Consider the following 21108-nt stretch of genomic DNA (forward strand, 5'->3'; position numbering starts at 1 on the left):
GGGATTTGTGTGGGGTGGGATGTTGTGAGTCTCAGCTGGCTTGCCCATTCCTGGAAGTGCTCAAGGCTAGGTTCCACGGGGCTTGGAGCAACCTGGTCTAGTGGAAGGTGTCCCTGCCTGTGGCAAGGTTCCTTCCAACACAAACCAGTCTGTGATTTATGATTCCACAAAGATGCTCCAAAGCCCATTGCAATGCATCTCGTTGTCCCCATCCCCTTCCTGCTTCCCCCTTCTTAGCAGACAGGTCAAAGTGAAGGGCTCCTAGAAATATGATTTATTTCATCCCTAGAGAATTAACCTTCAGTGGAGGATGCAGAGGTACTGTGTAGATGGTAGGGGTTGATGTGTGCTGTCCTGACTTGCTCCTGAGAAGATAAGCCACATGCCTCTAAGGCTTGCCATCGGGCTTCTCGGACTGGTGAAAGATTCACTGTAGTCTTTATTAAGGAAATGAAAATGTGTTGAGGACTTGTGTAAACTGTGTGTCACAGAAAAGGCTTTGAGAAGTTACTGGTGGATTAGCTGATGAATGTGTTGCCATCAGACTGCATGTGGCAGGTGTGGGCTTTGTGTCCTCTGGGGCACATTCAGCACGCAAAGCGCTGTGCAGCCCCTGAGAAATGCCTTTGAGGAGCCCTCTCCTCTCCTGGAGCACGGAGAAGTCCCTCTCTTGCAGCACGGAGAGGGACTTATCACTGTATCCTAACACACAGTGGGCACTTCAGATTTCTCTGTGTCAGACATCATCTGTTTCAGAAACGCGTACGTCCCTCTTGCAGCTTCCATACTGCACAAGGGACAGGGTTCCTTCACCCCTTGCCCCGATAAGTGGCAGAAAAAAGGAGAGGCAGGACCACAGGCTCTGCTCATTTGCTTTTCCTGACTGAGCAAAAGCACGTTCTTGCAGCTGGGGTGGAGGAAAGGGGCGGGGGGGGTGAGCAAACTCAGAAATGTTTGCAGTTTGCTCTTGAAAAATAGCCGTCAATAGAATAGCTCAGTGTTCAGCTGGGGCAGTCCGCAGCGGGTGTGAGCGTGATCGGATGTGGGGGACTACTGAGGGATCCGGTGGGGTGAGTCCCTGGAGAAACGCTCTCGCAAATCAGCTTTATCCCGAAGCTCCCAACAAAAGCGCTGTTGAGAAAGCTGCCGGGATAAGGCAGCGCTGCCATGGGTGGGTGAGCAGGAATCGGGGAGAGCCGGGAAGTGCATCCCGCCTGGGGAAATCACCGCCGCCGGCTTGTTGATTGGGTGGCAGGTCATTAATGAGGGGCTCCTGGGAACTCCCTTGCCGTACGTCACCGGCGAAGTCCCATGGCCCCATCGGGGAGCTCCTTCTGCCTTAGGAAAGCTGGCTTCCCCCACGGGCTCCCCTCCGCACCGAGGTTCCTGCTGGCTCCGAGCTCGGAGGAGCTCTCCCGGCATAACTTATGGCCACATTTGGCTGCACGTGTTGAATGCAGAAAGGGTTTCAGCAGACTCGCTGCTCCTAAAGCACTCTAAAGCAGTTGCTTTCTTGGCAAGGGGTTCAAACTGAGGGGGGGGGGAAAAACCCCAAACCCTCTGGAAAAGAGAGCGATTGATTTAAAATGTACATTCGACGTTATTGCCTCTGACTTTAAAGAAGCTGCTTGTTAGTAGATCTTGATAGCTCTGCTGGGCTCGGCAGGCAGTAGGGCCAGTTGGGATGCAGGGATGTTGTGTTTTCCATCCTGCCCATTACACTTTGCTGAATTCTTCCCACCTTTAGGTTTGTTAATCCGCTCGGATTTCTCAGTGGTGCTCCCTCTCCTGGGCTCTGCCGAGACCACCTTGCATGAGGACAGTCGTGATTAGCGCTCCCGCTGTGCCATGACTTGAATGCAACAAAATGGGCTTTCCCAAGCCGGCTTTGCACAGTCAGCTGGGATCTCGGTGCCTATAATCGGTGCAGTAATCAGAATGGAGATTTTTATCCTGCCGGGCTCTAATTACACGCCTGCATAAGGTGAACCTTTTAATGAGCGTCAAAAGACGCATTGTGTGTCAGGGAGGGCCCGTGTTCAAGGGACTAAGGGATTATTCAGTCATTCAAAAAACATTTGCTGAAAGTAAATGTGCCATAAATCTTCCTTATCCTCTACACAGCCTCATTTTCTCTGCAAAGCCCTGAACCAAGCCCAGCCTCTCCTCCTTAGGAAGTCCAGGCTGTGTCTAGCCCGTGTAGCACTGGTTCTTCCGTACTGCCCACTCTTCTGAGCTTTCTGAGAACGTGAACAGGGATTGCACGTGCGGGAGGGTAAGGTGAGGAAACCAGTGTCAGAGCTCAATGAGATGAGCAGAGGCAACCTTGAGCCTTAACCACGTGGAAATCCTCTGAGAAGCCTTCTCCCTTAGAGGAAGAGTATCTAAACCATTTAAATGCATCTAAACGGTATTTTTGTAGCCCTTTTGTTTTTCCATTTGTACGGAAAATTCAGCCTGGGGACACTTTTCTTCTGGGAAGTGCTCAGCCGCTTTGGAGCGGGGATAGCCAAGAGGAAAACATGAGTGAGATCAAGTTTTCCTACCTTCCCAAAATGGACTTGCTGTAAGCACAGACTGCTTGTTCCTCATTGCCTTGACACCCGTGTACCATCTCGCGTAGGCACAAAGCCTTGCAGGGCTGTAGGAGCAAGCAGGCGGGTCAGCCACTGGCACAAGCTCAGAGCAGAGCATCTTCAGCGTGGTGGGAAACTTCATTATACATTGATGATATGAAAATCTTTCTTGTGCAAATGAGGTTTTCGGTTTCAGCAGCTCCTCAGTCTCCAGATCCTAAGTTGACTTTTCCATGCCACTTATCCAGACCCTTCCTTCTTCCTTCCTCAGACTTTGGAGGGTCGCCTGCTCATTAAACCATTATTCAGGCTTTGCAGCCCTGAGAGGCTGTGGGGTTTCAATTATTTCTGCTTCTCCATTAGACCTACAGATTTTAGGCAGGAAGGCAAGGTGTGTTGGAAATTGGCTGCATCCAGCTGAATTCAGACGTAGGATTTGGGTTTCTCTGCTAATGTTGGTCTCAGATGCACTGGGACATGGAGGGGTTTGCTGAGCCCTCATTTGGTGGTGCAGCGTAGAGGGGAAACCTCAGGAGAATCCAGTGAAATCAGGCCTGGCCCTTTTCCCAGCAAACCCGGTTCCCTGAATTCTTTACTGCCACGCTCCTACATCCAGATTGAAATCCAGCTTCTGCGTTGCTGAGATGCTCTCTCCTCAAGGGCAGTTCATTACTTCACAGAACTCAAAAGGCACAAAACAGCCAAACCCCTTAATTCTATAACCACCTTCTATCACTTTTCATAAGAATTACCAGTGAATTTAAATCTCAGGAATACATGGACTAGCCTTTGTCCTCAGTTGTGTGATTTTTCTCTTGAGAGCCCTGTCTGTCCTCAGTATCATAGCAAACTTTGAGCCAGTGAAGGCAGAGGGACCTGAGGGGTGTTGTGAGCTGCTTGCATTCCTGATTCAGGTCTTGGGTAAAAAGCCAACTAGGTAAGTCTATGACTCGGCTCCTGTACCCCAAAAGTAACAAGGTAAGATAAATCGTGGGTTTAATGCTATAGAGGTCTGCGTTGCACTGCATCTGCTGTCTCCATCCCTTTCATCTGGCAAAGGTGAATGTGTCCTTGTTATTTAGATAGTGGGGTTCACAAAATAGGTTGTGAAACTCAGGGCTTCTAGGAGCTTTCAGGGCGTTCAGGAGGAACACCCTGGGGTTTTGGCTGGTTCTTCCTGCCCCAAGCTGCTTGGAGATGCCCAGGAAAAGGTGTTGGATGGAAAGGCTCTCCCCATTCCCTGCTGTTCAGGGTTGTGGCACTGAGGACTGAAGGGATGTAGTGAGTGACCTGGGGCCAATGCAGAGGGTTTGTCACTAACAGCGGAGTGTTTCAGAGTTTTCCATGAGGCATCGCTTACTCTTTAAATAGCTGCCCACGGGTTTCCTGTGTTCCCTCCTGCCCTGTATTCAGTTTTTTGGGGGGTTGTTGCCTTCTGGGGAGATTTACTAATGTAAAGCTATAGGAAAACTGGAGATGGAGCTAAAATGAGTTGAATAGAAATGAAAAATAAAGAAGTTCCAGTACGTTCACGTGTTTTGGAAAGCACTGGGATGTGCTATGACTCTGTAACGGGCTGGTTTGCAGTTGCTACCCTATTGCCAAAGGGGAGTAAATCTGATAAACTCCTATGGAGGCAGCACAGGCACACCAGGTTATATGAGCTGCAGAGGAACAAGTTAAGGGTGATGAGCTGGCTGGGTGTGAGGAAGGATGGAGAGGTGATGGCTGTTCCTTGAGGGGATGATGAGTATTGTGTGGTGTTTGTGGAGCGGCTCTCCTTAAAAGAGCTGTTCACAGCAGTTATTCTTTGTACATGTGAAAGCAGCTAAAGGATTACTCAAATTTGAGGTCTCTTGGCATCCCATCTGGAGTGCTGGTCTGAATGGGGAGGTTTCTGTTGCGGGGGATGTCAGGGCTGGTAGGGGCAGGACAATGCGTTCCTGTGTGTATCTGAACCCACCAGAAATGCGTTGGGTCTTTGCACATTTTTAAGAGGAAAATGCAGTTTTGGTCATGTTTGAAAGAAAAATGCCTTCATTTTGAGGACTTGGAGTGCTTGACTTTGGAACAGAACAGTGCAAGGAGAGGTCAGGCCAGAACCAAGTGCAAAAATAGAGTTGTAGATACCTGCAGAAGAATGTGAAGCTTTTCAGGGCTGGAAGTTGAGCTGGGTGTTTAATTGCCTGCCCCAAACTTGCCTGTAGTGCTCAGGTATTTCCTTCATGACTTTCTCAGGCTAAAATTAACAAAACCTAAAGATAAACCACTCTTCCCTCCTATTTCACCACTCTGTTTACATGAGGAAACTGGCTGGGACACAACAGGGTGACCGCTGTAGCCTGGAATAAGTGTAGGCTTCTTCTGGAAGTGAGGAGCTCTGCTGGATGCTATCCTGCAAGGGTTTCTGGCCAATGTCCTTCTGTGGAAAAGTGCGTGCCTCAGTTCCCACTTCTGTAAAATGGGGTTAAAAATACCCTCCCTCCCTCCCTCCCAGGAGCATTGCCACACTCCCTCCGCAGCAGCTTGTAAAACACCACAGAGTTCTTTCCACCACTGTGAAAAATGCTAAATAAAGGTACATTGATACTATTTTAGATAATATTCTATACTAGAATGAATGGCTACAAATACCTATGCAAACATACTATGGTAAAGATGTGCTGTTAGGGTTCATGAGCGCTCTAGGTGGAGGAAGTGATTGCTTTTAAGCACTGATGGCCCAGCAGCCACTCAGAAAGCTGCCCAAATGGATAGAAGAGACCCAAGAATCACCTAAGATCTTCCTCACATCATACAAGTAGAGCTGCCAGCAGCACGGGCTGGATCTTCACATCTGATAGCATCCTACAGTAATGACTCAGTGTCTAATGAGTTTACTGCTGTGGTTTGTACCATTATGAAGGTAATCCTTTTAATTCAAGGAGTATTTATTAAAACCAAACCCTTGCTGCTTTTGCAAACCTGCTCTGAATGGCGCCGTTTGCATTCAGGCGAGCTAGGAAGGCTGAAACCATTGCTGCCAAAGAGAAGGGTTTTTTCATAACCCTAAGGCAGCGCTGTGCTGAAGAAAACGCCTGCAGTGTTGGTTTTATTATGCATTATGCAGGGTTTAGGTCTTTAAAGAAGTTAAGGGAAAGTCCCAGATGAGGACTTGGTTGCCTTCTGTTCTCCATGGAATGTAGCTGCTTTTCACTTCTGCCTGTAACTCATTGCCATAGACATGGTCTGCTGCCTTTGTGTTTTGATCTGTCATCCACCTGTGGGGATTTGCTGCAAAGTGAGCAAATACTTTGCGTTCATATTTGCATTCATCAGAATTCAATCTTATTGTGAAGCCTGGAAATGGATTGCCAAAATGTTAAACCAGCAGTTAAATCTTTCTAAGTAAACTGGTGTAAAGGCAGAAATGAAGTGTGGGAATATAACAGAAAGCCTCCAATCCCACTTCTGAGCTGGAAATCTCTGCTGGCAGTCAAGGTTGTCTCTCGCTGGTCCTGGGAGCCATCTGGTTGTGGATGTGTCAGTCATGTCAAGCACAAGACTTGTCAGGAAAGAATCTAAGCTGGATACTGGCGGCTAGTTTTTATTTGGGTTTTTTTCTTTCTGAACCCATTTTGTCCATCTTGGAGCGATACCTTCCGAAGTGAACAGTAATTTGGTCATGTGGAATCATAGCATTACAGCATGGTTTGGGTTTGAAGGGACCTTAAAGATCCTCCAGTTCCAACCCCATGGCCAGGGACACCTTCCACTAGAGCAGTGGGCGCTGGCACAGGATGCCCAGAGAAGCTGTGGCTGCCCCATCCCTGGCAGTGCTCAAGGCCAGGTTGGACACAGGGGCTTGGAGCAAGCTGCTCCAGTGGAAGGGGTCCCTGCCCGTGGCAGGGCTTGGAGCTGGAGGAACTTTAAGGTCCCTTCCAACCCAAACCAGGCTGGGATTCTATGATTCTATGTCAGTCCCGTCCCAGCAGCAGTAGAGATGGCCAAAGCCTCCATCTGCCCACATACTGAGAGCAGGCTGCCCACAGCCCGAGTGGGGAGAGCCCCCTGAAAACACACCCAGAGTTTCATGTGAATGGGAACTGCAGCTTTGCATGCCTCAGACCTCAGATAAGTGAATGAACGTGAGTGCTGAAGGGGGTGGATATGATTTAGAGAAGCTCCGGTACTTGGTACATTCCTGCTTTTGCACCAGGTCGGTGTCAGAACTCAGATTGCCTTTCACAGGACAAGACACAGCACCTGGAGGGGTCATTCCATCCCACCTTGCTGGGTAAAATAATTTGCATCATGTACTCAAGAAAGCTGCTTTTGGAGTGTGGTATTGGGATGGACTGGTTTCTCTCTCTATTCAAGAGTATGCTGTATGGAAGGTACCTGCCCATGTCCAATCCCTAAGCCACTTAAAAAGTGATATTTTGATCCAGTTTCCATCTCTGCTTGCATTTGCACTGCGGCAGCCAGTCGGTGCTTGGGCTGTCGCGGGGAGGACTCGTCCCCAGTGCCAATGAGCCCGTTTGTGCTCTGGGTGTGTGCATGTGTGAGAGCAGGCGCAGGGGATGTTTTCCATTGAACGGTGTTATTTCTGGCGCTGCTGCTTTTTCTGTAATCACTGTGGAAACTGTTATGCTTGGGGGTTCATCAAGGAAACACTGTGAAGTTCTTCAAGGGAGAAATATATTAAGCAAGTGGCTGTGATACTGGTTTCATAAGGGCTCACTTTAATTGGGAACAGTGTATTCAGGAGATTTTTATTGGCTGTGTTTCTAATGGAGTTGAGAAACAGCTGAAGTGAAATGGCAGAGAAGAGCACCCAGGATACTGGAAAAGGGGAATTTTGGTGCTTGCATTCTGGTGCTGTGTTGTATGATGGTGCTTCAGGAAAAAGAACATCAGTTAGCTTTTATTATGAAGAGGAAAGAAATTTGAAGATAGCTGGGATGATCTTAGAGAAGTATGAGAAGTTACAGATGAATGTATATGGTGATAGGGAGTTTTTAGACCTATTTACGGGTGTCCTGCTCCATTGTGGCAACAAATGGCTCTGTTAGAGTAGACGGGCATGGCTTCACCGCATGGCTGAGGCTGGATTCGGGATGATGATGTGCCGCGGTGCCCAGATGTGGGAGCATCTCCTGTGCACTATGCGCAGGGTGGGAAGCGTGGTGGGAGAGCCCCTGGACCTGCTGCTGCTGGAGGAGCCACCTCCAGATAGGAGCTGCTCCACAAAGACCAGAGTTTCTGTGCCACAGCTTCATGTGCAGTGAGGTGCGGCTGACATGCAGGGGGTGTTGGGTGAGGAGAAGCTCCCCATGACCTGGCTTCAGTGAGCACTTGAGCCAAGAGCCCCTGCTGCGCTCTGGGGGGACCCCCCTGCAGTCCTGATCCAGCTCTGGGGCAGCAGGTTGGAACTGGATGGGCTTTAAGGTCTCTTCCAACCCAAACCAGGCTGGGATTGTATAATGTGGTGAGGGAATCATACAGTCAGTTACTGCAGGGAGAGGACCTTGTGCAGCTGGAGTGTGCTCTTCCCATGCCATGCAGCCTGTGCACCCAAGGCTGTTGTAGTCCCATGTCCAAAGGGAGCAGTGAGGATGTTCATCCTACTACTGCAGCTCCCCACCAGTGCTGGGCTGTCTTCTCTTCCTGTAATGTATTAGTACCAGAGTGATACGCATGGGCTGTGCTTAGCATGGCATTCCTCCCACATAACATGACATTTCTGCATGGATATGGGAACATCACTGCTCACAAACTGGGAGAGAGCTGCTGGGAAACTTTAAAAACCCGTTTTGTAGGTGCAGCACAGCGCAGACTGGTCCTGAGTGCTTGCACGAGGTTGTGAAGAACTGGCATTCTGTGCAAACATTAACTATTAACCCTCACTAAATTGCCGTTTGAATGGTTGAATTTCCCCAATTCCTTCTTTGATGCAGGAATAAACCCCTTATTTCTCCTCTGTGCTTCCAATACTCGGGGTATCATTATTCCTTGTCAGGGAGCTGAACTAAGCCAGTCCAGAGACTGGATTATGCCACTGCTATGCTCCTCGAAGCACAAGGACCCGACATGCTCAATCACATCAGTTCACCTTGCTCAGCAGCCTGTCTCTGGAGGATGCAACCAGCTTTGCAACACGTCTCCCATGGGATAAACTTCTGTCATTCTGGAGGTTCTTGTTCAGTCTCATTAATCACTTATTCATAATCAGAATGTCTCCATCACATACCAGAAATTGCATGTATCGGGCAAGCTGGCCGCCTGGTCCCAGCTTCAGGGAGCTTACCATCACAGGGAGATAGCGCATGGACAGGAGGAAAACAAAGGGTTATAGTGGCCAGGAGGTGAGGTGGGTTCACCAGCTTTCATGTCTGCCATATATTTTATTTGTGGTGTTTCAGAATGCTCCTTTTCATTGGCATTTGTGGAGAGGCCGATACCGGAAAGAGGAAGGGCGGTTTTGTCTATGCTATACATATTTGATGTTTTGCATTTTAATAATTACCTGAATAATTTACTCAAAGTCGCCTCTCACTTTATTTTGGGATCTCTGGAGGCATTCTGTTTGCTTAACACTCTGAAAGTCTTCACTGCATTCAGCACATGATTTATGGCTATTGATTTGTACGGCACCCAGTATGAGCTTCATGGCAGCGGTGTGCAGAAATGATGGTTCTTCCAGGACCACTTCACCCACCATAGGAATAGAGCCTCCTCTGATTAACAGGAGAGCAGGGAGTGAGATGGACAGATCCGTACAATTTGATGACCTCAGCAATTAATTATTTATTGAGCTTTTAATTTTGCATCCATCATTCCAGCTCTGCCTCCCCTGACTTTCCAAAGCAGTTGCACAGGGAGGTAAAGCATCAGCAGATACCTTTAGGAGGAAGGTTTGCAGCTTTGCTTAGAGCAGCTCAGCAGTGCCTGTGTTAACCTCTGAGACTCTGGAGAGGAGCTAATATCTACCTTGCCCCTGGGTATTTCAGGTCTTCAGAGACCCTGAGTCTTAAGCCTTTATTTAAGAGCTGTGTTTCCCCCAGTACTTCAAGGTGTTAGGCAGATGACGGTGTTAATCCATCCTGGCCCTGGAGCTGGTGTGCGGGTAAGCCTCTGTTTCCTCTAGCTGTGGACAGAGAGGGGTTGCATTGTTGTCTTTAGCATCTCACGTCACATGAAAACTCTGCTTTCCTTGGGTCTTGTGCCTCTCCCAGCAGATGTCTGCAGGTATCAGGAGGGCAGTTTTTCTAAGCACACAAGCAACTGAGGATGCTTTGTCTTGCCTTTTAGCTTTCCCCTGTCTTTTTTGGAAGGATTAAGGGTGGCCTCAACTAGTAGAAGGACACCAAGGTTTGGGATAATCTAGTGCTATCAGGCATCGGCTTTTGTGGATGTGACCGTTTCCTTCCTTGGCTGTATTGTTTTGCTCATGGATTCGGGATCACTGTGTCCGTGACTCAGGAGATATCTCGTGATACTCACAGGATTTTCTTCTTCTTTTACTGCCAGCAGCACTTGTGGGACCTCTGCACACCTGATCATTCCAGAGTCTCCGGGATGGTTGGGAGCTTGTGTGTAAGCCCCAGAACTGCGGAGTCTCCTACACTTGTGCTTTTAGTTACTGGATTTTATGGAAGCCACTGGAAAAATGTGCAAGACAGGAGAAAAGATGGGTCTCCTGCTTCCATCCGGCCCCTAGCTGAAACTCTGCAAGCTATGGGCATGGTGGAGTGTATGGAGCAGCAGACTAGGACTGAGAAGACCCAGTCCCTCTGCTTCATCCACTACAAGCAGTGGATATGTCAGTCCATCCAGCTCCCTGATGCCTCCCACTGCTATGATGGGTGCAAGTCATTCATTGTTTTGGGGTAAAAAAAAGGCACAAATTATTAAGGAGCCTTCATTATGTGGACAGATCCTGCCACCAGCTTGGGATTGTTCTATGTTATGGGAAATGAAACAGCGCATAAAAAGCTTTTTGTAGTAAAAGTGCTTTCCTCCCTAGCTGGACAAGTGAACTGTTGAGTCTGGTTCTTCCATCCTGCGCGACGAAGGGATGTTGCGCGACTCTCCATGAGTCCAAGCATTAAAACACAATCCATGCTCTGGGCTCACCCCACAGCCAGCTTCAGGCTGGTTCAGAGCAGGCGTCAGTGCCGGGAACAGCACCGTGGGGCCCCTGCATCAGATCACCAGCCCTCTTACCACACACTTTCTTTTCCTCTTTTGGGGCTCCAGTACGTTATTGATGAGCTGGGCTCATTTGCTCCCAAAGTTCCACTTTTCGGACTGTTCGTTCGGTGCTGTGGGGAGAAGCTGATGGGAATCGCCACCATAAAATGTTAATTAAATGCCAGGCAATAATTTGCAGCGAGTAAATTGCGGTGCCTGCAGTACGCTGCTGGCATCTGCTCACAGAACCACTGGGCCATTAGTGACTTTGAGAGCCAGGAGGAAAACACAGGTCCACTTCCCTTGGTTTCTATTCTTTCAGTCCAGGGCAGAGAGACCGATTATGTTGAATATTTTATAGCAGTGCATTGTTGCCATCCTTCCTGTGAGTCATTTTCCCATAAGAAACGCATGTTATTTAACCCCTTTTGAGGGTTTATAGGTGGATTGTAAATCTTCTGCAGAAATGGTCTTTTATATGCTGTGTTCATGCCACTGCATTGCTGCACAGTGCCAGGAAGCAAAAGCTGGTTGAATATTCAGCCATCTGCAGACTTGGGGGAAGGCATAGACATCCTAAAATCATAGAATCACAGAGTGGTTTGGATTGAAGGGACCTTAAAGCTCATCCAGTGGACCAAGTTGCTCCAAGCCCCATCCAGCCTGGCCTTGAGCACTGCCAGGGATGGGGCAGCCACAGCTTCTCTGGGCACCCTGTGCCAGCGCCTCAGCACCCTCATAGTGAAAATCACTTGGAGGTGTAGAATTAGGTCTGAAGCTCTTACCCAGGCTTCACCCCTCTTTGTGGTGGTGTTTTCCTTCGTGTCTGAGGAAATGCTGCTGGAGCCCCACATGGAGACAATGAGAATCTGCGTCCTGGAAAAGTGTTTCCAACCCAACAACGTGAGGATGTTTCTCCAGCCTTGCTGTGTTTCAAGTGTTGGGATGACTCTTAGTGGTGGGATTTCCAAATGTTCATTCAGCTCTTCCCTTTCCCTATTTTGCCCCATCCCATGAAGGTGTATGGGCTTGTGCAGGTACCTTTGGACTCTTGCTTTTCACGTGCTTGCAGTTTTGCAACCCCCAAAACATCTGCAGTGACTTCACTAAATGATGTCTTGAAGCCTTTCCAGGTAACTCGCTAATTGTCTTGGGGCATTCCTTGTGTTTTCTCTCTGTTTCTGACCAAAGAACCTGGACCTGTGCACAAGTCTATATATTGTTTTACTGATTTTCAGCAGGCCTCCTGCTATGCAACCTCATGGGTTTGAGGACAAAAATATACACGCGTTTCATTTAAATAACTGTAATGGAAACTTTCTATGGAAAGAAGGTACCCCAGAAAGCCCCTGAAAGAACAAAGTGATCGCCTTACAGAATTACTTCCTTTTGCTGCATTGTTTTCCATTTGCATCAGCCGTTTGTCTCCTTTGGGCTGTGCAGTTGTGGTTCTTTGGTGTGTCATCCAGCAAAAGTAGAGCAGAACTTCTGTGCGCAGAAGAGAATTGCTGCTGTTTTTTCCCTCTCTCATAAGGGCAACCCCCCCCCCCCCCCACCCCAGTCTGTGCTTTGTACAGACTGAGCCTGTGCCATGAGTGGAATTGAGAAATCACAATTAGTCTTGGGCGCTGTGCTCAAGGTTACGCTTTTGTGTTGTCCTTCAGATGAAAAGGTTGAAGGAAGTGAGTGGTAGCATAGAAATTGCTAATCTGTGGGAGCTTCAAGGCCGGGGAGATGAGAATACTGTGGCATTTCAGCATGTGCAGTGCGGTGATGCGCTTCTGCTGGAGCTCATCTTGTTGTAGGGTAGCTTTATCAGGCCTTACAACCCTCCGAAGATTCTGGTTGCTGCTCTGGCCCTCAGTGTGAGAGCACAGACCGCTGCAGGGAACTGCAGGAGGTGTCATCTCTCCCCTCGCTGCTGATGGGGTGAGATGAGTGGTGTGATCTTTCTGGTTGCTCGCTCTTGGGAGGAGCAACATTGGGCATTTGTATTTTGGAGGTTGGAGAATGAAGCTCTTCATTTTGCACTGGTTAAGCCAAGGTTTTTATCCTACTGAGTCGTTAGGACATATGTTTGGCCATTTATTTTTTACTGAAATAACAGCCTAGAAGTTGGGGCTGTTCAGCCTGGAGAAGAGAAGGCTGCCTGGAAACCTCATAGCAGCCTTCCAGTATCTGAAGGGGGCCTATAGGGATGCTGGGGAGGGGCTCTTTGTCAGGGACTGTAGTGACAGGACAAGGGGTAATGGGTTAAAACTTAAACAGGGGAAGTTTAGATTGGATACAAGGAGGAAATTCTTTCCTGTTAGGGTGGTGAGGCACTGGAATGGGTTGCCCGGGGAGGTTGTGAGTGCTCCATCCCTGGCAGTGTTCAAGGCCAGGTTGGACGAAGCCTTAGGTGAGATGGTTTAGTGTGAGGTGTCCCTGAGCATGGCAGGGGGGTTGGAACTGGATGATCTTAAGGTCCTTTCCAGCCCTAACTATTCTGTGATTCTGTAAGATGGTTTCTGCTGAGGGATGCAGGCCAGCGTTCTGCAAAGAGGTTCTGTTTGCTTTTTAACACTCTTTTCTATAACTGATTACATCCTAAACTTAAGCCCCATGAACTCTTGGTTCAATCTTAGTTCATAGCCTCGCTCCACTTCCCTTAGTTCGGCAGAGTACTTTTGCTCTGCAGAAGTGTCAAAAAGTTAAAGTCCCCAGCACTTCCCCATACTTGTGGCTCTCTTTGCTCTTAATGATTTCTAAAGGCACAGGCCATGCTTTTTAACTTCTACAGTACTGAAGTAAAATAAAACCAACACGCACCAGAAATGTGCCACATGAATAATTTTTCTGTTGTTCTTGGTACGCTGTTGATAGGGCTGTAGGAAAGATGAATGAGTAGCTGTAGAGACTGCCATAGGCACTATGTCATGCTTGACAGCAGAGTTCTTTTCAGAACATTGTGTTTATAATGTGTATCCAAAACTTGGGAAAGGGGGGGCTGCCGATTTCCTGAGGGTCTTCGAATCGAGACATCACAGCGCTTGTGATGCTGAACCTATTTGCTGCATAGTGTGGGCTGGAGAGGTGGTTTCGTACCACCTTTTTGCTGCAACTCTTGGTTTAAACTTGCAGTTCAAACCAGTTCATGCCTGATGAGTAATTGCCCAGATGAGAAAGACAAGACCTTCTCCTCGGTCATACAAAAAGCTGTCTAGAAGTTTATAGCTTAATTGATAGTAATCAGCCTTATGAGCATATCACAGAATCCCAGACTGGTTTGGATTGGAAAAGACCTGAAAGCTCGTCCAGTTCCAACTGCCTGCCGCAGGCAGGGACACCTTCCACTAGAGCAGCTTGCTCAAATATGGAATATAGAGCCTGATAGAGGTCTCAAGTGTATATTTGGAGGAGAATCCAGGGAAGTTTTCTTCTCAGCTACCAATGTCTGATTTCAGAGCACCGCAGACTGCTGGACTTGTTTTTCCTTTCTATACTAGCTTATGGCTTGCAGTATCTTATACTAAAAGTGCACCTTGATCACCTCAGACCACAGCTTCTGGCTTCTGCATGGCTTCTTGCTTCCTGCCTGGGAATGTGAACATAAATGGTGATGGTTGCTTTAGGAAAGGTTCATGGGAAACAAAGAACCAGCTTGGGAGACTGTCTGTTTTCCCAAAGCAAGAGATCTGTGCTAAAGGCAAGCTGCTTTCACCTGGAAGCACCAGCTCCCCATGGGTCAACAGAGGTAGCCCAACCTGGCTGTGTGGTCAGTCCGTCATTATGTGGCTTTAGTTTAATTCCCTAGAAGATGACAAGAAAGTCCTGGTTAGGCATGATCTTAATCTTGACATTGATGTTAATTAATCCTGATTCATTGTTATATGAGTATGAGGCCAGGCAGGAAATGAGCAAAAAGCATTACTGAGAAAAAAAATAGCTCTGATTTCACACTCGAGGGTGTGGGGAGGGAAAGCTTTGAAGATGCTATGTTCTTGCTGCAGTATAATATATTAACTTTTCGGGTTTTGGCTCATGAAGTACTCTTTTACCTCACCCTTAGAAGATTCGGATGTAATTAAGCTCAGAAGCAATGGCCCTTTCCAGCTCTTTCCTGTCAGCAGGGTGAAATAGCACATCAGTGATGGACCTGATTTTTCTTCTTCTTAGTGGGTAAATAGCCACTACAGAAATTTAGTCCCTCAGTGCTGTTACCTCCTGAGATCCACAGCTTTGCTGGTACCTGTTCTCAGCTGCTGAATCAGGACCCTGGATGCTTTCAGTTGCTCATTTAAATAGCTGTTTCTTGTCCTGCAAGTCTGCTTGGGATGCAGCACCTAAATCTCCCCTGTTCAAGTTTAAACCCATAACCTCTTGTCCTATCGTTACAGTCCCTGATGAAGAGCCCCTCTTCAGCACCCTTGTAGCCTCCTGCGGACACTGGAAGCTGCTCTGAGGTCTCCACGCAGCTTCTCTTCTCCAGGCTGAACAGCCTTAATTTTCTTAGCCCTGTCCACAGTCATTGCGAAGGAGATGTGCCAGATGTCTCCGTGCTAGACTAGTTGTGTGATTTACAAAGTTGTTTTCAACCTGAAATGGAGATTTTTCATCTAAATGGTTTTGCAAGCTTTTATACCACAAAAAAAGGAGAAGCAGCAAGGCTCTTCCCTGCCTGAAGAGGATGGCTGGAGCAGTGAGCTGCCCAGTGTACCTGATAGTACCACCACATAATGTAAAGTCACAGGAGCAATGACCCTCCTCTACCTTAGTGAGCACAGCTTGGCTGGGATATGAATTTTTAACCTGTGTTCCAACTGCTTTCACAGAGTCATTGCTTGGAGATAGCGCACGTATCCTCATTGGAGAGGGTGATAACAGCTGCTTTATCTCAAGTGCCTGGACTGCTGCTGCCACTCCCCTCCCTTTTCCCTTTTAATCTGATATTCTCTGTTCAAAATCGAGAAGGACAGATGCCCCCCAGTTAAGATTGATGTTACTTATCAATAGAAATCTGCCTGCCGTTTCATAGGATGCTTCTGAACTAAATTGGGATAAAGGCTGGAGCTTCAGTTTGTCAAAGACAGCTTAAAGGAAATGTGTTGAGATGTTTATGCACCAGCAAGGGGGCAAGGCCAGCATTTATTCCCACTGGCATTTTAGCTGCTGTGGTTGGAGGTGCTCTGAAGAAGCCTTCATGGTAGAGGAGTGATACAGCAGTAATACTCTGCTAAAGCCAGGGCAGTTTTGCACTGCGTAGCATCGCTGTCTGCTTCTGAAATACTCTCTTTACTGTTATTGGGTTGTTTTATGATTATTATTATTATTATGATATCTTCCTGTTAAAATGAAAATTCCCTTCTGATGAAAGCATCTGTAGTACCTGTTCTAGCCCTGAATTTTCCTAGCTTGTCTATAGCCAGGTGGCAGCCAGGGCTTGATGATGCTTCAGTGAGCCCTATTTTGGTCTCTTGAGAGCATTGGTGAAGATCTCAGCAGATACCAGAGGCTGCCTATTCACTGGGTGTGCAGAAGGAAGACTCTGCCTGGACCATGCTCCCTTTGCGCCTCTCAAGGGAAGCTGTGAGACCCTTTGCCAGCCCAGGTGAGGTGCCTGTTGCAGCCCCCACTGTAGCATCAGCATCCTGCCAGACTGGGACAGCACCTTATTACACATCGATTTTTGCACTCAGTGGAAATTGCTAGCAGTGTTTGCTTTCACTCCTCAGCCATCACACTCCTGCCCTCCGGCCCCATCGGTATTCTGGGCAGGTTACTTCTGATGAGAAATTAGTACTGTCAGCATTGCTGTTGCAGTCTTTCACCTGCTAGTGGGTATTTTGCATGTCATGGGAAGGCAGAGTAAAACTGTTCTGAGATCCTATTACGTACTGACACAAGCAGTGAATCTGCACATAGCTGAGTGAGACCTCTATTAAATATAGTTGAATATTTCCCTAAGCAGAGATTACACCACTGGACAGGGCTTTTCTTTTATTGTGGCAGATCCTCTGCATGGCATTGGCACATGACTTGGTCTCTTCAGGTCTCTTTCTTCTCTCCATAATCCTGACATAATAATACTCTTTCCTCTACCTGGTCTGCATAGATAGACAGCAGTGGGGAAAGATGGGTTCCCTGTGTGGATCATGTGGTGAATGGGACTTCAACTGTCATAATGTACTTCTTCCCTTAGTCAGGAAACTCTTCCTAGTGTCTAACCTGTGTTCCCTGATGCAGTTTAAGACTATGACACCAACTGCTACTCTTTACAAGCCAAGAGGATAGTTTATTCCTTTCTCCTGTGACCCTGTTGATGTGTTTGAAGACCATTCTGATGCCTCCCTGTTGTCTTTACTCTTTGGTCCAGATGGATGCGATTTTGTTTCACTGATTTTTCCAGGCTGTGCATTCTCAATCTCTGATCGTTCTCACTGTCTGCACTGGGACTTTCTCCAGAGCTTTATGGAAATGCGGTGTCCAATATCAGACCTCCGGTTGTGCTACGTAAATGAGAAGTTCCTTGGTGAAAAGTTCACCTCTCTCTGTATTGCAGCGTGACGTTTGGTTTTATTGCAGCAACGTGACTGTGTTCAGCTCCTGTTCAGTTTGTGATCTGTGGTAATCCTGAGATCCTTTTCCCCACAGAAAACACCAACTTTGTGAGCTGATAATAATACTTTCCCTTGCCATTGATGATTCCTGTCTTAGCGCTGCGCATCCATCATTCCTGAATTGTCTTTCTCCTTGTTTTTTTTCCAGACCATTTCTACAATTTATCAAGATCATTTTGAATCCTAATCCTGGCCTCCGAAGTACTTGCAGCCTGTCCCAGCCTGGTATCAGCAGCAATTGTAGTAAGCATACTATGTTCCGTCACTGAGATCAATCTTAAAGATACCAAATTGTGCTAGAGCTAGGACACTTTGGGCACCCCCTTGATGCATCTTTCCCTTTGCCAGTGCACACTGTGGCAGCATCATACAATGATGCATTTGCCTTGCAAAAGGTGCAAAAGCAGCTCCCTGGGATGATGAGATTTGTATCCCAAAGCAGGAGATTTCATCAGCTCTCTTGGAGATTTGTAATGAGAAATTTGCCATAGAATCATGGAATCCCAGCCTGGTTTGGGTTGGAAGGGGCCTTAAAGCTCATCCAGTTCCAACCCCTGCACGGGCAGGGACACCCTCCACTAGAGCAGCTTGCTCCAAGCCCCGTCCAACCTGGCCTTTAAGGCAGCACCTCGCATAATTAACAGGGTGACTCTGCCTTTTCTGTGGTTTGAAAGGGTAGAAGCTGTGCTTCCTTTGAAAATAGGCAACTTTTCCCCATCTATTTGTTGCAGTTTTCTTTTTGCCCTTGTTCTCAATGGAAAATCTACCTCCTGTTCACATCCTGTAGTGTCCCTTTTGCAAATACTTCTTCAACGAAGAGCGTTTGGGGCTAAGATCCAGAGAGAAGGAAAGCAAATGCAGTTTGTTTCATGCCTTACTAGCCAAGGAGGCAGTTGTGGGTGATGGTGGGGGTGTGTTGGACCTGCTGTGGGTGGCAGCAAGGCTGTGTCCAAGTTGATGTCTATGTCCTGTGCTTGCATTTTCACCCTCTGGCTCAAACACTGTGTTTCTGTGTCAGTGGACTATCACATAGGTTCATTTTGGTGCAGATGGCAAAAGGTGTAGTATTCCAAGATTTAGGAATTTCCATGGGGTCTGATAAATGCAGCTTTATAGACCAAGCTCACATACATAATGCAAGGGGCAGAGCCAGCTGCTGCCCACAGAGACCAAAAATACAGTGGACAGTCACTGCTTATGTCCCTGTCACTGCTGAACAAACAAGAAATGGAAACAAAACCGGTGGATGGACCCCAAAGGAAATGAGTTGCAAATGAACTCAAATGAGAATTAGTTTCTTGGTTTTCCTCTCAAGAGGAGTGTGAAGCTGGGGTTTGCTGGTAGCTGCATCTAAAGGTATATATGTTTGTCAGAACAGCTCTCAGTTTCAAACCTCGTCTGCTCTGTGACATTTGCTGTTTCTGTTAATTTAAGCTTAAATGGGAGCACATAACTTCTACCTGCCATTCTCCTTGGAATTCAGAGCTATGACAGTGAATTAGGATTTCCAGCACCTCTGCCGTGGGGCCAGAAATACTATTCCCATGTTGCAGAGGGGTAAACTGAGGCACGGGAGGCTGGTATTGTGTTGGGCTCATAGAGTGAGCCGGATGAGAAATGCTGCTTCTCATCCCCTCCTCTGTGACCTCTGTGTCTTTACCAAAGTTCCAAGAATTTGAGAAGAAATGAAGTGCTGTGAACAAAAACTTGCAATTTGATATTTTCAAGGACTTTAGCTACATAAAACTGATTTACTTTGGAGGAAAATGCCTTAAATATCCCTGTAGAGAGTACATAATGTGAATGATTTTGTATTTATTCATTGCATTTCGCTGAGTGCATGAAATCTTTCCTGACCGTAATGGAATTACATTTGGGATGTGCTATCTAGTATGGTGGTGTTAAAAGCAGGTGCACGAAGGGAATTCTTTCTGGAGAGAAGGGAAAAAAAGCTTCTGATACCAGTAAATGATTCCTACTACCGCAGTAATCCTAATCAGATTAATTAGGATTAATTTAGCTGCCTGGCTTTTAATTAGGTGAAATAAAAGCACATCTAAGGAGTTTTGTTTGAAATCTTGATGAGTTTTAGTAGTAGTTTTGACTTGTTTCACATGGGGCAGTGCATAAATCTCAGGCTGGTTGGGCTTTCAGGGGGAATTGTGTTGCATTCAGCATTTAGAGCCAGCCATTAGTTCTCCATCTCCTCTTTTGCATGTTGTGTTGTCAGTAAATCCATCTCCTGTCACCTTTCCCACATTGCCCATCTGGAGTTGACCCAGCTACCCCTGTGCTAATGCCTTTGAACACATTTCTTCTCACAGCTTCTTTTTTGAGGATTGTCCCAAATCTCCCCTCAGGCACAGCCTGGTTCTGCTCCCGATCCTCTGGTATGGCCCAAACCCTCATCTGCAGAGCACCCTTGCCCCATCCCACACTTGGCTTTCCCTCTCTGAAGCAGTCGCTCTGTCATTTTCCACTTGAGTCTCACCAGAAGCCGTATCTTTTCTCACTTGCATATGCCACTGACTTTTCCCATCACTTTTTTCCCTGTATTTTTTTCCCCCCCTTACTGTTTTCCATTTCTGAAAAGCTGTTCTGATTTTCACTAAACAAAACTGTATGGCATTGCATATGTCCCTGCCCATATGTATCCGTGTATAGCGAAGGTTGCAGAACAGTAGCTGTCAGAGGAGGTAATTTTCCATCAGATTCCTCCCTCTATTCTCATTTTATGTTTATTCCTTGAAAGCTTCAATCAAAATATGAAGAAGGCTTTGAATTTTGCAAGTCTGAAAGACCAGAAGATTTTCCCTGTGTGGATGCTATGACCATTACTCTACATCTTTGTCAGTTACATCATAGAATAGTTTGGGTTGGAAGGGACCTTCAAAGGCTACCTGGTCCAAACCCTCTGCAATGAGCAGGGACATCTCCAGCTAGTTCTTCCTCACATCCAGCCTGAATGTTCCCTTTTAGTGTAAAACCATCATCCTGTTGCAACAGGCCCTGCTAAGAAGTACCTCCCCATCTTTCCTATAGGCCCCTTTTAGGAGCTGTGGAAAAGTATTTGCTCTTGGCACAGACTTCATTATCTGCAATGGTTTCTGGTGGATACCTGAGGATTGGATGTCCTCTCAAGTCCTTGTGTCAACTGGAGCCTATTTCAAGAGAAAGGCACCCTATGGTGTTGGTGCAGTGATGCACCCTGCTGCCAAGGGCTCTTTTCCTTTCTTTTTCCATTACTTTACTGGTGCAGAAGAGTACTGCACTGCCAGATCAGGATATGTCAAGCCTTTGCATGGTTTCACAGCAGCAACCAAGAGTTCACATTGCATCAGCATCCGTTTCAGACCCAGGGCTGGCTATCAGAAACCAAAACCCTTTCTCAAAATACGCACAGCTCTTTCTTTTCACTTTTTAGGGGGAAATATGCCTTTATTTCCAAAATCTTCATTGTCTCATCCCTTTATATTCCTGTCTTTAATCCTGGTATCTCATTGAGGTGTTAAGACCCATTTTGTACTTCCCCCCCTCCTTTTGTTTTCAGTCTTTTAGCTTGGTGGTGTGCAGTAATCCTGGTGCAGGGTGTGAAGTGCCTCTCCACAGAGGAGGGTGTATCATTGCTTTTATGTCATCCTTTACCAAAGTAGAGAGGAGATGGTTTTTCACAAGGTAACACACGCTCTATTTTAAGCTGCTTCTAAAAATGAAGCTGGTGTTGTGGCCCAGTGGTTTATATTTTAATTTGGGATGTT

At 47.1% G+C, this 21108-nt stretch overlaps 1 protein-coding gene across 3 annotated transcripts in view; it reads left to right on the top strand.

The window, feature by feature from the left end:
• The window catches only part of HIVEP3 (HIVEP zinc finger 3), a 105334-nt gene that overhangs the window by 1502 nt on the left and 82724 nt on the right, over positions 1-21108 (top strand). For all 3 annotated transcript variants that reach the window (XM_065697898.1, XM_065697896.1, XM_065697897.1), the window contains exon 2: positions 17499-17593. The gene's annotated coding sequence lies outside the window, so the exon portion shown is untranslated. The remainder of the gene's footprint in view (positions 1-17498; positions 17594-21108) is intronic.

The sequence above is a fragment of the Lathamus discolor genome, chromosome 18, assembly GCF_037157495.1.
Source record: "Lathamus discolor isolate bLatDis1 chromosome 18, bLatDis1.hap1, whole genome shotgun sequence".
Taxonomy (NCBI): domain Eukaryota; kingdom Metazoa; phylum Chordata; class Aves; order Psittaciformes; family Psittacidae; genus Lathamus; species Lathamus discolor.